Below are 13889 nucleotides of genomic sequence, written 5' to 3' on the forward strand. Positions count from 1 at the left end.
TGCATGGATATAGTGCCCTTTGATCAAATTCTCCCCTTCTATTACTTTCTTATCCCTCCTGCCTTTAGAAACAATGTAATGGCTTTCGTTACTCTGTTTTCATACATGCACATGAAGTTCTGTGATCATATTCTCTCCCCTCACTCTCGCCCTCCAGCTATCCCCAATCAGTACCCCTATTCTACACTTACATCATTTAAAAAACAATTTTATGAGGCCTCGGTTCTGCACAGGAGCAAGAACAGGTGCTCTGTGCCTCTCTGAGTCTGTGTTATTCCACTTAACATGAGGGTCTCCGGTTCCACTTCCCCACAAATCCTTCTTACAGCTAAGGAAGAAATACGGACTTCTCGCGAGTGAACGTCCTTCTAGCGATACGTTTTTCTTTCTCTTTTCCCTTTCATGAGCCCCGCTCATCTGGATAATAACCATGTTCTTAGTCATTCACTGTGGAGGGCAGATGAGATGGAACAAAACCAGAGCGTGCTTTCCCCCACCGGGACTGGGTGACGAGGCCTCCTGGAAAGTGAAGGCCCCTGAAAGGCAGGTAAGGGGCTGGCTGCAGCGGGGTCGGGCGCCGTCCGCGGAGGAGAGCTGCTCGGCTGCGTGCCTGGCCCATCTCCTGGGACCTGTGGGTGGCTCACATCTGGAACGCTTCCCTCTTCCTTGGTGTCTGGAGGTCAACATCTGGCTCTTACCAGTGCTCCAAGCATGAGCTGAAATCCTCTCTTCTGTTTGTTTGTTTTGCTCATCCTGGCACTTGAACTCAGGGCCTGGGCACTGTCCCTGACCTTCTTTTGCTCAAAGCTAGCACTCTACCACTTGAGCCATGGTGCCACTTCCAGCTTTTTTTTTTTTTCTGTTTATGTGGTGCTGAGGAATCAAACCCAGAGCTTCATGCATGCTAGGCAAGCACTCTACCACTAAGCCACCTTCCCAGCCCCTCCTCTCTTGAAGCCTCCTTCAATTCTTATTCTCCTTCTATTAGAAGTGACTTCCCTCCAGTTCTATACATACTTCGAAAAACAATTTAAACCTCCTGACCGCCTGGCAGGAAATCATTTTCTAAGCTGGGTTTCATAGACCTTCGGGAGGTCCCTTCTCCTGGACTGTGTATTTTGCAGGATGGCTCCCCACGAGATCCATCTGTCCTTCCTTTTGACATGTGGTACTTGTGTCACTGTGACTGAGCACATGGACAGCATCTGGGCTTCAGTAGTCTGACTGGACATACTGAGGTTGAATTCTGCTGGCTAGAATGTGGCTGAGAGTCTCTGCTCCCACCCGGTGTTGGTTTATTTATCAAGCAGGCTCCCTACTGGAGGAGGTTAACAAGGAAGTTTTCTTTGCTCCCTTCCCCTAGACAGAGGGAAAAAAATAACAGGAAACCAACTCACCGAAAACAATGAAGATGGATATCACACATTTATTTATTCCTTTCCATACAAGAAAAGTTAGGCAAATATTAGGTCATCATGGTAGCAATTGAAACAATCAAAGTTTCTTTGGGCTTTCAGAATTTCCAGAAAAGCCTTGGGCAAAAGAAGCTCAGGCACAGTGCCCAGGCCCTGAGTTCAAGTACCAGAATTGGAAAAAAAAACAACTGCACGGCACGGGCCTGTCATCCTAGCTACTCAAAACGCTCTGGCCACTAGAGCCTCCTCCCTGCGAGGAAGGGCGTGGCGCCTGGCAATTCCGAGATTAGTTGTGTAGAAAGGCCTTTAGAAAGGGCGACGGTGGCCTCGTAAAAGGAGAGCATCCCTCACCTGCTAATCTAAACACCAGCAGCCTGCATTCCATACTCAGGGGGAACTCCCAAAGGGCTCAAAACGGGTCTCCAACGACTCTGTGTTCTCAAGAGCACCCGGAACCGTCGAGCTGCCCGGTCCTCCCACGCTTCAGCCTGGCTGAGGCGGCTCTCATTTCATCCTGGGTACTTGTACACTGCTTTTGTTTATTTGTTTTGTTTTTGTTGCCAGTCCTGGGCCCTTGGACTCAGGGCCTGAGCACTGTCCCTGGCTTCTTTTTGCTCAAGGCTAGCACTCTACCACTTGAGCCACAGCGCCACTTCTGGCTGTTTTCTGCATATGTGGTGCTGAGGAATCGAACCCAGGGCTTCATGTATACGAGGCGAGCGCTCTACCACTAGGCCATATTCCCAGGCTTGTACACTGCTTTTGCTGGAAAGCACCGGCTCTCTCCTTGGGCCCACGAATTAAGGAAAAGCAGAAGGACAGCCATTTTGCATCCGTCTCCTTCCCTTGGGGTCTATCCTGTCATCACGAAGCATTCCAGGGAGGATAGGGCCCACTGACAACATCTTTACAATAAGAGATCAAAACCAGCCCCAGGGAAGGAAGGGGCCAGCAGGCACCTGCAGACAGGAGCCTTCCACGAGAGGACCGCGTTGGGTAACGACGAGGGCGACCCTGGAGCCGGGCTCGTGCCCGTACCTCCGCACAGTGTGCCCGGCGTGTCACGCGTGTCCATTCTCTGCCCCTCACGGCTACTCATCTGGTAGCTGGCATGCTGGGACCAGGGGCCTGACCTGATCTGTTAGACACCATGGGATTCCGCCTCGGGGCTCCAGCTCCGGCTACACAATTCCTGAGAACACGGAGGCCACCGTCCTCTTCCTTCAAGTCTCTTTGGAGCCAGTTTCCTCTTCCAGCCCCTGCTTTCCATCCATGGCTGTGAGCGAAATCTTAAGCCTGGTGCCAATGGCCCACGCCTGTCATCCTAGCTACTCAGGAGGCTGAGGTCTGAGAATAGCGGTTCAAAGCCAGCCCAGGCACAAAAGTCGTGAGACCTCCTAACTCAGAAAAAGCTGGAATTGTCTATGGCCGTACCACGCTGAACGCGCCCAATCTCCCTTGATCTCGGAAGCTAAGCAGGGTGGGGCCTGGTTAGAACTTGGATGGGAGAGAAAGCTAGAATTGGCACTGTAGCTCCAGAGGTACCCTTGAGCACCAAGAGGCTCAGGGACAGTGCCTCAGCCGTGAGTTCAAACCCAGGACTGGCAAACAAGCAAACACCTCAGGAGAAGTTATCGCTCCCCTCTTCCTCCTCATAGTGAATCTGAAGTTCTCCAGCTGTGCTCCCCAGGGCGCCACCCACAAACCCCAAGGTGGAAATCCTTTCCTTGGCTCCTGTAGAAAAATGCAGAGGTTCTTTGTCTTTTCAGTTTCTGTTGGTGGCGCTAGCAATCAAATACTACCCCAGGGCTTCTTGAGCGCTAGACAAGTGCTCTACCACTGAAACCACACCTCCAGCCTGCTTTATTTATTTTATTTTATTTTTTGGCCAGTCCTGAGGCTTGGACTCAGGGTCTGAGCACTGTCCTTGGCTTCTTTTTGCTCAAGGCTAGCACTCTGCCACTTGAGCCACAGCACCACTTCTGGCCATTTTCTGTATATGTGGTGCGGGGGAATCGAACCCAGGGCCTCATGTATACGAGGCAGGCACTCTTGCCACTAGGCCATATCCCCAGCTCCCCTGCTTTATTTTTTAAAATTTATTCTTTTTAAGGAATGAATTTCTCTTTAGGGGGTGGGTTTGGGGGTTTGAGCTCAAGGCTTTGCACTTGCTAGGCAGGTGCTCTGTCTGCTGCTTGAGCCGTGTCTTTAGCCCAAGGAATAAGTTCTATGTAAAACTAAGAAATACTACAGGACTTATTTTACGAGGAGAGCCAGGCACTGATGGCTCGTGTCTAATCCTGGTTACTCAAGAGGCTGAGATCTGAGAATCATAATTTCAAGCCAGCCCAGGCAGACAAACTGTTAAAACTCTTACCTCCAATTAACCAGCAAAAAACCAGAAGTGGAGCTTGGTTCAAGAGGTAGAGCACCAGCTTTGAGCTAAAAACATGACTAAGATTGTGAGGTCCTGAGTTCAAGCCCCAGTATTGGCACCAAAAGAAAAAAAAAGATGGGCTGGGAATATGGCCTAGTGGTCGAGTGCTTGCCTCGTATACATGAAGCCCTGGGTTCAATTCCTCAGCACTATATGTATATATATCTCAACCCAGAAGTGGTGCTATGGCTCAAGTGGCAGCCAAGGACAGTGTTCAGGCCCTGAGTTCAAGTCCAGGACTGGCAAAAAAAAAAGAGAGAGAAAGAAAATAAAAAAATGAAAGAAGTAACCTGTCTTTACGATTCAGAAGCCAGAGTGCAAGTGGAGTCGTTTCAGCCACTGCAGACATGTGGGCTTTCTCCTGCTCTTCATTAACGCGTGGGCCCAGGCAGTTTAGGCACCTGCTATACGAGCATTCCAGTCATGTTTACACTGAGTCATTCAGCGCTGGGCTGAAAGACTGAGCTGCTCAGAACTTTGCAACACTCCCACTATGCCAACAGATAACTGGGATTCCTCAGTCTTCTAGCTAGAAGACTTTGTTACTGGAACCTGACTGATGCTGACCCAGGTTGGTCTTCCAGTCTTAGATTAGCTTACACTTTCCTTTTAAAGTATCAATGATTTCAAGTGTGTGTTTCCTTTAGCCCATATTGTTTTTGTAACACTTAATAGCACTTTGGATCCTAATTTCTTTTTTTGTTTTGTTTTTATAGCCAGTCCTGGGCCTTGAACTCAGGGCCTGAGCACTGACCCTGGCTTCTTTTTGCTCAAGGCTAGCACTCTGCCACTTGAGCCACAGCGCCACTTCTGGCTGTTTTCTATATATGTGGTGCTGGGGAATCGAACTCAGGGCTTCATGAATGCAAGGCAAGCACCCTTGCCCCTAGGCCATATTCCCAGCCCTGGATCCTAATTTCTAAGGAGCTAGATTAAAATGTTTATGATTTTTTTTCCCCAATGCTAGAGATTCAACCTATGGTCTCATGCATGCTAAGGAGTTCTGTACTTTTGAGCTACACCTCAGCCCACAAGTCTAATATGCTAGTAGAACTCCTTTAGACTCTGATTGCTAAATCAGATGTTTGTATGACTTTTTTTTTTTTCAGTTGTGGGGCTTGATGTTAGGGCCTGGGTACAGTCCCCGAACCTTTTTGCTCAAGGCTAGAGCTCTACCACTTTGAGCCCAGTACCATTTCCAGTTTTCTTGTGGTTAATTGGAGATAAGAATCTCATGGAGTTTCCTGCCCAGGCTGGCCCTGAACCCCATCCTCAAATCTGAGCCTCCTGAGTAGCTAGGATTACAGGCGTGAGCCACCAGCATGGGCTGACAGTGTATTTTTTTTTTTTTAATGTTTTGGCTGGAATTGTGGCTTGGTGGTAAGAGTGCTTGCCTAGCATGCATGATGCCCTGGGTTTGAGTCCTCGGTACCACATAAACAGAAAAAGCTGGAAGTAGTGCTGTGTCTCAAGTGGTAGAGTGCTAGCCTTGAGCAAAAGACCTCAGGGATAGTGCTCAGGCCCTGAGTTCAAGCCCCATGACCGACCAAAAGAAAAAAAGTATTCATTACCTGATTTATGCAACTGTTACCCTCTGTATATCACCTTTATTTTAACAATTAAAAAATTCAAAAAAGAATAGATCAGGCTTTGGGAAGTATCTCAAATCAAAGTTTAATAGTAAATGATCAAAACATTTCTTTCTTTTTTTCTTTCTCCCCCAAGTCATGGGGCTTGAACTCAAGGCCTGGAAGCTGATCCTGAGCTTTTTTGCTCAAGGCTGGCACTCTACCACTTGAGCCACAGCGCCACTTCCGGTTTTCTAGTGGTTCATTGGAGATAAGAGTCTGTGGACTTTCCTGCTGGCTTTGAACTGTGATCCTCAGACCTCAGCCTCCTGAGTAGCTGGAATTACAAGTGTGGGCCACCAGCATCAGCTGATTCTTGACTAAATGAAAAGACAGAGTTTCCTGGGGACAAGAGTTTTGTTTTTTGTTTTTGTTGTTTCCAGTTTTCTGGTGGTTAATTGGAGATAGGAGTCTCACAGACTCTCCTGCCCAGGCTGGCTTTGAACTAGGATTCTCAGACCTCAGGCTCCAGAGTAGCTGGGATTACAGGCTTGAGCCACCAGTGCCAGGCTTGAGGCCATGTTTCTGACAGAGGGGCCTGCACAGGGCTGTTTTTCTGCAGGTGTGTTTTATCCAGCTGGCCTTTTCCATGTAAACCTTTTCACTGACAGGACAGTTGAGGAACCTCAGGAAGAACACAGTTTAGTGTAGCTTAGTTTTAAGGAAAGGGGGCCTCGCTCTGTCCCCCGGGCTGGCTTTGAGCTCCTGGGCTCAAGTGAACCTTTTGATGACAGACACAACTCCACTGAGCCACCACCCCAGGTTTTGTTGTTGTCCGGCCACATCAGGATTTGAACTTAGACACTCGGACTTGTAGGCTGTCACAGCGCCTCCAAGCAACTCCTTCAGCCACAGTTCTTCAGGAAAATACGAGCTTGTAAGCTTCTCTGCGATGTCACTACCCTCCTTGCACTCATGGAATGGAAGCAAAGAGGCATCTCACAGTGCGTGTGTGCACATGCATGTGTGCATGCCTTTGCGCGTGCGTGTGCGTGTGTTGGAGAGAACACAGTTGGCGTCTATTGTCCCGAGCCTGGAGGTTAGATCTGTCCTTAGAAATCCCGAGTGACCACCAGAGCCGCAGACTTCTCTCTCCCCCTCCCCTTCCCGGATTAAAAATAATCAAGACCTCAACCTAGCCTTTTCTGCCTCAAAGCTAGTGAGGAGTGACGCCCATCCTCCCTTTATCTTTGGGGGTTGCTCTCTGCCACCCACAGTCTGGAAAACATGGAAAGCAGAGGAAGCGACACCCCGTGGGGCTTTTGAAGTATTCAGCCCTACCCTTCAAGGAGCGGCCCCGGGCTGACTTCAAGGCTGGCAAAATAACAAAGTATGAGTTTTTAATGGGAAAAAGGTGCATTGATGAGCTTTTCCCCCACTTTTCAGCGCCTGCTGGCAAGCGTTTAATAAGAAAACACTTACCTTCTTGTTCTACTCCCCGACCCCCCTGCATTGAGACTGGATCTGGCCTTGTTTCTCAGTCTAGTCTTCTTTCTATCTGCGGACTCAGGTGGCTGGGATTATAGATGTGTACTACCTTGCTGGGCCCTCTCCCGTTTCTACATTAACAGAAAAGAGCCATAGTCTGGGGGCTCACACCTGTGGTCCCCACTATTCAGGAGGTTGATTCAATCAATGGAAGGACTAGAGTAGCAATTCAAAGACAGCCGGGTAGGAAAGTCTGTGCAGAATCTTTCCTCCAACCACAAAAAAGCCTGAAGTGGAACTGTGGTTCAAGTGGTAGAGTACCAGCCTTGAGTGAAAAAGCTCAGGCACTGAGTTCAAGCCCCAGTAGCCAGCACAATACCAACAACAAAACACAAATCAAAAATGAGAGAAAAACAAAAAGAATCCATATCTCTCAGTAAATTGAATTAAGTAAAAGTCATAGACATGGACACAAAATATATGATTTTTTAAAAATATTTGATAGGACTTCAGTCCTTTTCTAAGAAACTGATTTCTAGAATAATAAAACCCAGACATTTAAAGGTTATTTATTGAGTTGTATTGCTTGAAGGAATCATTAGCTGGTTTGGGAAGAATTTTAAATAGCTTCCATTTCTCTTATTTGGAATGGAAATGGTTGTTTGTTTTTTCATGACTCCACCCTTTGTTCTGTTTGATTTACAGGAAAAAAAAAAGCAGACTAAGAAAAAATGCAGGCCCAGCCAGGCTCGGTGTCGCACGTCTGTAGTTCCGGCTACTCAGTAGAGTACGGCAGGGGAATTTCTGGTGCCCCGGAATTTGAGACCCACCTGGGCGATCCAGTAAGGCTCCATCTCAGACTGGAATGGTTGTGCAGGTCTATAATTCCAGCGCTCAGGAGGTTGAGGCGGGAGGATAGTAAGTTTGGAGCCTGCCTTAGCTATATAAAATACAAAATAAATAGATAAATACAAACCCCACAGGGGTAGGGGAGCTTGCTTTTCTGCCTGGGGCCATTTAGATTTTATAACATGGAATGGATATGTTTTGAATCACTATAAAATAAATTTTGTGTGTGTGTGTGTGTATTCCTGGGAATCAAACCAGGGACTCATACATGCTAAGCACATGCTATACCACTGTGTCACCAGAGAATCATTTCCTTAAAAAATGAGACATAACCAATCTTTATGTTTGCTGTTCTGAAAAGGTCAATTTTTGTTGTCATGGAGACTTAGTTATGAGTATACCTGCGACTATCTCCAAAATGCAAAGCTTGTATCTTGTCTTGAGTCTAAAGGCTCCGTTGAATTGGACTACAAACAAGGCAAAGGTCGTGGCGTGGGAGTAAATATTTGGATTGCATCTTACAACAACTCAGCCAGGTGGGACAGTCCTGTAAAGCAACAGCAGGCACGGAACCGGGGTGAGGGGTGGGCAAACAGTGGAATTGGATGGTTTATTTATTAATTTATTGTAGCTCATAGACTTGAACTCAGGGCCTGGGCGCTGTCCCTGAGCTCTTTTATTCAAGGATAGCGCTCTACCAGTTTGAGCCATTGCTCCACTGCTGGTTTTTCTGATGGTTAATTGGAGGTGGGAGCCTCTCAGGGACTTTCCTGCTTGGGCTGGCTTCCAACCACAGTCCTTGGATCTCCCCCCCCGGTGTAGTCAGGATTACAGGCCTGAGCCACTGGCACCCGACCTTCCACTAAACAGTGGGTGACGTTTTCCTTTGGCTCCTCTTTCTCGTGGGAGAAGCCCAGCGTGATTCTGAACACTCCCCCCTCCATCGCAGGCCAGCGCACCTGCTGACCTTCTTCTTCCCCGAGTCCCATGCAGCTGACAGGCCCCTGGGCTGGGTGAGAGATTCTTGGGGCAGGATGGCCGCAGCAGGGTGGAGAGCACATGGCTAGAAATCCCAAAGGAATCTTGGCCCTTGTTGGAGTTTTTATGTGTGTGTGTGTATGTGTGTGTGTGTGTGCTGGTGCGATGGCCTAGGTAATGCCCCCAGCTTCTTTTTTGCTGCAGGCTAGCATTCTACCAATTGAGCCACGGCTCCATTTCTGCTGGGTCATTGGAAAGAAGAGTTTCACAGACTTTCCTGCCTGGACTGGCTTTGAACTGTGATCCTCAGATCTCAGCTTCTCAAACAGTGAGGATTACGAGCCCAAGCCACCAGCCCCTGGCCAGTAGCCATCTTAATAGGAGTAAAATTATGGTTTTGATTTGTATTTCCCTCATGATCAGTGATCTCGAGCATCATTTCAAAGCCAGCCCAGGCAGGAACGTGTGTGAGACTCTCATCTCCAATTACCCAGCACAAAGCCAGAAGTGGAGCTGTGGCTCAAGTGGTAGAGTGCCAGCCGTGAGCAAAAAAAGCTGAGGGACAGCACCCGGGCCTTAGGTTCAAGCCCTAGGACTGGTGTACGCGTGCACACACACACACACACACACACGATGGCTAGTGTTACAAGAGAAAGATGGTGGCTGGGAATGTGGCTTAGTGGTAGGGTGCTTGCCTGGCATGCATGAAGCCTTGGGTTCGATTCCTCAGCACCACATATATAGAAAATGGCCAGAAGTGGTGCTGTGGCTCAAGTGATAGAGTGCTAGCCTTGAGGAAAAGGAAGCCAGGGACAGTGCTCAGGCCCTGAGTCCAAGGCCCAGGGCTGCAGAAAGAGGGTGGGGGGGCGGGGAGACAGAGAGGCGAGAGAGAGAGAGGAGAGAGAGAGGAGAGAGAGAGAGAGAGAGAGAGAGAGAGAGCGAGAGAGCGAGAGAGAGAGAGAGAGAGAGAGAGAGAGATTGCTTATCGTGAGATTAGACAAAAATGAAGCAAGAACCTGCAGGGAAACGGCCTGCAGAGGTGACTCACGAGCTACCCGTGGCGCAGGGGTGCGGACGTGGGATGCGCACGATCACAGCCTCACAGCCTGGGTCTTCCCCAGGCTCCGCAGGGTTTCTAGGAGGAGCAGCCGAGCTGGCGAGCTCCCGAGGCCGGGTCACCTGGCGGGCGCCCTGCGCGTTCCTGGGCGGCGGCGGGGAACAGCCTTCTTCTCCTGGGTGAAGCTGGTCTGCCCCGAGGCAGCGACCGTGCGCGGTGTGCCCGTGAATGCTGACGAGGCTGGTCACGGCGAGCTGGCCATGGGAAAGGGCGGAACTTCTCACCTGCCGCCCGGCCCTCGGCCCGCCGCCCTCGGCCCGCCGCCCTCGCGCACAGTTCGCAGCCACCTGTGCGGCGTGCGCTCGGGCGACGCCGAGCCTTCCGCGCACGCGCCACGGCCGCCCTCGCGAGAGTTCGCAGCCACGTGTGCGGCGTGCGTTCGGGCGACGCCGAGCCTTCTGCGCACGCGCCACGGCCGCCACGTGTGCGGCGTTCCTTAGAGTGACGCACAGCCTTCCGCGCACGCGCCACGGCCGCCCTCGCGCAGAGTTCGCAGCCACGTGTGCGGCGTGCGTTCGGGCGACGCCGAGCCTTCCGCGCACGCGCCACGGCCGCCCTCGCGCAGAGTTCGCAGCCACGTGTGCGGCGTGCGTTCGGGCGACGCCGAGCCTTCCGCGCACGCGCCACGGCCGCCTCGCTGCTCGCGGATCGCTGGTAAGGATGTCTGCCGTCCAGGGATGGGGCTTAGTTCACAGTCTGTCTCTCTCACACGCACGCACACACACGCACACACGCCAGTCTCCACCCCGACTCACACAGATCCACCCATTGTGAGAACCCCGGGCCGCCCCGGCTCCAACTTGTAACTATTCCCCAGGAATCTCTAGGCCCCGCCGCTGCGGAATCGACTTTGACTTTTAAAAACTGCAAACGTGCTTTGCTGTAAGCATGTAAAATCCATGTATCTGTTAACTAAACGGCGGTCCTTTAAAATGTTCAGCTGTGACGCGTGTGCGCGTGTGCACATAGGCGTGTACACCGGTGCTGGGGACGCTCGCTCGAGTGGCCTTGTTTGTTTAAGGCTGGCACTTTCCGACTTGAGCAATCTGCTTCCAGCTCGTGCTGGTGAGTTGGAGGTAAGTGTCTCATGGACTCCTTGCTTGGGCCGCCTTTGCTCATCCTCAAGATCTCAGCCTCCTGAGTAGCTAGGATTATAGGCGTGAGTCGCTGGCACCCAGCCTGATATAGATAGATAGATAGACAGACAGACAGACAGATAGATAGATAGATATAGATATAGATATACACTAAGCAAATCAAAGTGGAGCACCAAAAGTGTCACTTATGCCCCTTCCCAGCCAAAAATCACCTCCAAGGAACCCCCCCCGCCCCCACCCCTGAATTTTTTTTATCATCCTAGGTAACATTTTAAGTGCTATGCAGTAGACAGAACAGCTGAGTTCAATGCACAGTGTCCTCATTGCTGTGGTTGGATCGTGGAAGCTTGGTGCCCCGGTGTGTGTGTGTGGTGGGGGGGTTGAAGGGGTGGAATCTTTTAGAGGTCATGCATGGCCCAAGCTGGTTGGGTGACTGGAACTCTGCCCTCGGAAGGGATTAGTACTGAGCTCCTTGAGTGACGTAGTTCTTGTTAGGGCAGACTGGTACATAAGTTACACCTACAATGGGTCAATTTGGCTCTGGCCCATTTTCGAATCCCTTTCCATGTCAGTGCCAGGAGTGGAGTAACCAGGGCAGCTGTCACCAGGTCCAGACACCATGCCATTTGGACCTTCCAGAAACTCTAATCTTTTTTTTTTTTTTTGTAAACCATTTTTATTTCACCATCTTTTTCCTCATTCTGGATTTTGTGTTTTTTTTTTTTTTCTTTTCTTTTTGGCCTTGGACTCAGGGCCTGAGCACTGTCCCTGGCTTCTTTTTGCTCAAGGCTAGTACTCTGCCACCTGAGCCACAGCGCCACTTCTGGCCATTTTCTGTATATGTGGTGCTGGGGAATCGAACCCAGGGCCTCATGTATATGAGGCAGGGACTCTTGCCACTAGGCCATATCCCCAGCCCCAGAAACTCTAATCTTTTATTTTCTTTTTTCAGGTCCAAGATCAGAACGTGGACTCGGTAGCTGACACTTTTCTCTCAGTGGTTAGCACTCTGCCAACTGAATTACATCCGCAATCCCCAGATACCCCTAATCATGACACAAGCACATTTCTTTACTTGTGAAGCACCCAGCTTCAGGCATTTAGTTATAGCCACACAAGACAGACTATAACATGGATATGACTACCATCCAGAGCGGCACAAGAACATTTTCAAGCCCAGTATTGCCCTATTGCCCCTCCTAAGTAGAACTAGCTCTCCCTCAGTAATTCCTACTCTGACTGAAGTCACTGGTCCCTACTCATTAATTTTACAATAAAAAGACGAGGGTCAGTAAAATGGTAGATGTTCTTGTGTTGTCTATCCTATATACTTTACTGTGTCTTGATATCAGGTTTCTTTGCCCATGCAAAGATGTATACTTCTAGCAACCCTCCAGGTCTCCCATTCTGATGATCTGAATCTGTAGTACTGAGACCACCCTAGCCTAAGAAGAGCATCTGAAGCCTAACTGGCCAGAGTGAAGAATAATATTCTTGTCAAGTGTCACATATACTGACATATCCTCCTATTGTTTCAAACCACAATGCACGTTCAGGTTGGGCAGCAGACAGAAATAGGAAGAGAAGGCTTTTTGCCTTCTGAATCTCAAAAGGGAAGAGATGAACTGTATTTCTCACAAAGTGATGCTAAAATCCTAGCAGCGAAGACCGGAGGCACGGTCCAATCTAACTGTCTATGCCCACAGAGGCTAGGACTTCTACAAACTTCCAGAAGCTAGGAGAAGCTAGCCTCCTCCTCACAAGACGCAGAGGGCGCCTGGCTCAGCAACAGGACTCGCAGCTACACGGCAGACGCTTTGTGAAGGCAGCCTTTGGAAGCTACCCTAGCAGGCCTGGGTTTGAATTTCTGCAAATCACAGGAGGGGGCAGAGGGAAGCACGTGAGCAGCGCGTGAGCAACATGGCTCACAGGGCTTTTGTCTTTTTGTGACATTGGGGTTTGACCTTGAGCTCAAGCTCGGCGGGTAGGTGCTCTACCACTTGAGCCATATTCCTCGTTCTTTTTACTTCAACTGTTTTTCAGATAGTGCTTCAGGGTTTTTGCCTGGGCTTCACTGCCGTTGATCCTCCTAGTTCTGCTTCAAGCATGGTGGGATCATGAGCTTCGAACCACTACGCTCAGCATTTTTTTCCCCCCAGTCCTGGGCTTGAACTCAGGGCCTGAGCACTGTCCCTGGCTTCCTTTTGCTCAAGGCTAGCACTCTGCCACTTGAGCCACAGCGCCACTTCTGGCCATTTCTGTGTATGTGGTGCTGAGGAATCGAACCTCATGGCCTCATGCATGCGAGGCAAGCACTCTACCGCTAAGCCACGTTCCCAGCCTCCACTCAGCTTTGTTGAGATGAGGTCTTGCTTTCATCCCCAGGCTGGTCTGGAAGCCCAATCCTCCCACGCGCCACTCAGGTGGCTGGGACGGCAGGTGCGCGACACCACATGCAGCATTAAAAAAAAAATGGAGATGATGGGGGTCTTGCTAAGTTTTGCCCCAGGCTGATCTTGAGCCAATCTGCGCCTCCCCACTAGCCGGGATTACAGGTGTGCGTCACCTCATCCTGCGCTAGCCCAGCTTATTTTCTGATGAGAAATGTTTTCAAAGCCATGTTCAACGAATGTAGGAAGGCCAGTGAGATGAGCAGTGGGAGCATACACAAGACAGCAGGTAGCTGATGTTTTAATACACCTACAGGTGGACATAAAAAACTTCAACATCAGCGCTACAACATGGCTTTTCAACGATTAACATGAACAATTATAGTCAAATAAAGCATTATTACAAAACTAGGTTCTCAACATTTTTTAGTGCTAATCAAGTTTATAAAAATGTTAATTTTTTAAAAAAATATTGATGTTCTCCTTAGAATGAAATGTTAATGTGGCCCCTGTACAAAAAACAGGAAGTATTCTTGCTGCAAGTGGGGCT

This window comes from Perognathus longimembris, chromosome 19, assembly GCF_023159225.1.
Source record: "Perognathus longimembris pacificus isolate PPM17 chromosome 19, ASM2315922v1, whole genome shotgun sequence".
Lineage (NCBI taxonomy): Eukaryota > Metazoa > Chordata > Mammalia > Rodentia > Heteromyidae > Perognathus > Perognathus longimembris.